The following is a 3,281-nucleotide window of genomic DNA, read 5'->3' as shown; positions in this document are numbered from 1 at the left end:
GCGGTCGAGTGGTTGGCTTCATGGTCGAGTGATAGCTTTCTGGTCGAGTGTCTTGAATCCGTCGAGTGGGACACCTTTAAGTCGATTGAAAGGTGACTTCTCCTAGGGGTGTCCTAGGGTAGGACTCTTTGGTTAGGTCCGTGTCCCTGCCCTAGATACATGTCTTCATCACCTAGAGCAGGAATTGGCTAATCTTTGGCCAAACTTTGACCCCTCTGGGGCTTGTACTATATTTTATTTTTTTAATATATTTACCGTAGAACAATTGTTCTACGGTGTTTGGTTCAAAAAAAAACATATCTTCTTGATAAGTTGAACTTAAACATTTGTCATATTTTTTTGCTCGGTTTTCCTTACTTAACTGAGAGATGTATGGTTTTTGAATCTGGTTTTTTCATTAACGGGATCATCTCTTCTTCTTTTTGCAACTCGAATCTTCGATAGTACCCCTTTGTTCACAAATATAAGATGTTCTATAATTTTTTTGTGAATCGGATGTATATAGAGTTTAAGCGTGCTTATTCACTCATTTCAGTCTGTTCAAAAATATTCAAACCATCTTATATTTATAAACGGATGGAATAGAAGATAAGACTTGAATGCGCCGTGAGAAAAGAAGAATAACTTTCACAACTTGTTCATCAACCTTTACCTATCACTGAATGGTCCCACTCCCACAAGATACGCCTTCCAAGAGGGAAGAAAGCACACGCACACGCAACTTGCCCAATGCATTTTTATCCTGGTCCCGACATTTTGTTTAACAAATGCATAACTGCACATGCTTTGAGAAAATGCTGCTACAATAGCACTACTAGCTCAGACGAAGCAAATATGTCAGCGTGATCACCCAGCCATGGTCGCTGTACTTCTCGTGAAGTAAAATGCCACGATCAGTAGCCTGATCCTTCTGAGATGGCAGTCTGATGTGTTCAGTGAGAGGAATGGATGTTCCGAGCTCGCGATGGACACAAGTGCGCACCTGCACAATTATTGATGCGACAACAACACATGACATCGTTATAGGAGGCATTGTGACATTAGCGCCAAATCATAGAAACATGCATCCTACAAACTGTAAGGCAATATTTCCGTCGCAGCCGAGCTGGACTTCAATCCTAACATCGGCCTTGGTCCGCAACACCTCATAAAAATCTATTGCATGTTTCTCTTCCGGGATGAATTCAAAATAGACTTGTCGTGCAATATGTGCAATCAGATGATAGAACTATACAGTATTGCCCACAAATGCATGTCTACCAATTCGTTAGGCATACTCCAACGCACGACCGCAAACGAACTCATGTTTTGTCTGGTTTCTGTCTGCTTGCGTTGGTAAAGCGGACACGAGCGTTCATTTGTGGTCGTCCGCCTGTCGGTGTGACTAACTGGCCCGAGGCATTTCAAATAACATCTGCAATTGAAACTTAAAATTCATACCAAAAAAGAGATAACTTTAACTAATATATTAAACTAAGTCCAAAAGTCCTGGCAGAACTGTCCACCATGCATAAACCTGAACTTGAACTAAAAAACTAAAAAAAACTTACATGGAAACCCTGGATCAGTGGCTGCCACAGGTGGGCGGGTGACACCTGCGACGGTTGCACACAGGGGGTGGCGACACGTGGGGCAGTGAGCACGTATCAGCCCCAACCCATACGGCTAGCCCCGACACCAACTCCGACGTGATGGGCATCATCGCAGTCCACATCCAGGACTGGCCCACCAACGCCGGGTTCCATTGCGGCTCTATGTCCTCTGGATTCTCCAGCTCCTCGAGCTCTGGGATGGCGACGTCTGTGAGCACGGCCGACAAAGAACATCTGCTGCCACAGGTCGTGCTCGCCCCGGAATCATGTGTCCAAAAGCGGGGAGTCCACAGCGCACCTAGGCTGGTCGATGAGGTCTGGAGGCAGCCGGGACCTGCGGCAGTTGATCTCGAGCAGACGAGCGCGGCCGCTCACCGGAATGGGCGGCACTGGCACCTGATCTGGGCTGAGATGACAGTCGTTCGGGAGACGTGGGTCTGACCACAGCAGCTAGGTGGAGGTGTCCCAGTAACTCTGGCACACCTCCACCTTGACGTAGGTGCCGATCTGCGGCACGGCGATGAAATGGAGAAGCCGGTGCCGCCGGACGGCCCAGAAGAAAACCCCACCTCGCCGTTGTGCATCCCCGCCTTGCCGGGGACCCACTTCCACATACCTATGGCTGGGCAGTGGCCGGCAGAGCGAGGGCGGAGCGGACTAGAGCATGTCGGGCGAGTGGAGTGGGAGGGGGAGGGGGGGAAGAGTCTGGAAGGTCGCCACGATGGAAGTGGACTGGCCAGTCCATGGGTTGTCATTAAAAAGACGCGTCGGGGGCCTGAGGATGGACGACTAGAGGACGCGTGCGCGTCTGTCAAGTGTCCGTCTGAACGCAAATCTGGTCCGCTAGAATTAGGAGAGGCGGACACAATACAGACATAATTTGCTTCAGACCGTGCGTTGGGCCATGACATTTATCTATTTCAATCCAAACGAACACAAATAGACCAAATGGGTTGTGCATTGGAACTTGACCTTAGAACGTGCAGACACTTGTTGATTATTACTAGGACTCTGCTATCGAATATGGCACACTTCATGATGGCCGTTATGTACAGATGGACATTATGCATGTGTACCAATTCGCAACTCAACCCTGTACACATATCCCTCGTACTTAACTCAGTATTGCGGGCTAGCAGCGTAGTGGTAACCTGCGTATCCCACGTATGGCAACCCGCATATCCCATGTAGGAGTAGTTCTCACGGTTTAGAAATGCGGGATACGGGCTAACCGCAACCTGTCCCACTTGCAACCTGACCTTTGGGCAACGAGGAGTGGGCAAAGACGAGAGGATGTTTGGTCTTCTTTCTTTCCAGCGAGTGTTGCGATCTACAGATGAGATCAGATAAGGTCATTCGATTCCAATGTATCATTGCCCTTTTCCTCCCACTCTCCTGGGATCTTCCTATCTATTAGGATGAAATAGGCCTCCTCTGGTTTAAAAGAAACTTTGTAGAAATTTTGCAGGAAAAATTTCTTTCAAGCTTTTTGGTTCATAGGAATAGATTTCTACTACTATGTAGGATAAAAATCAGTCCTTCACATTTCGAACGAAAAACCTAGGCTAGAGACAATGGAGATTTTTTTTATCATAGATGCATCAAAATGACATTTCTTTCTCTATAAGAATTGTGGTATATGTCATCTCACTTTCTATGATATTCTTAGCCTATGAACCAAGGCCTGAA

The sequence above is a fragment of the Triticum aestivum genome, chromosome 2A (genome assembly GCF_018294505.1).
Source record: "Triticum aestivum cultivar Chinese Spring chromosome 2A, IWGSC CS RefSeq v2.1, whole genome shotgun sequence".
Classification (NCBI taxonomy): domain Eukaryota; kingdom Viridiplantae; phylum Streptophyta; class Magnoliopsida; order Poales; family Poaceae; genus Triticum; species Triticum aestivum.
This window is presented reverse-complemented; position numbering follows the sequence as displayed.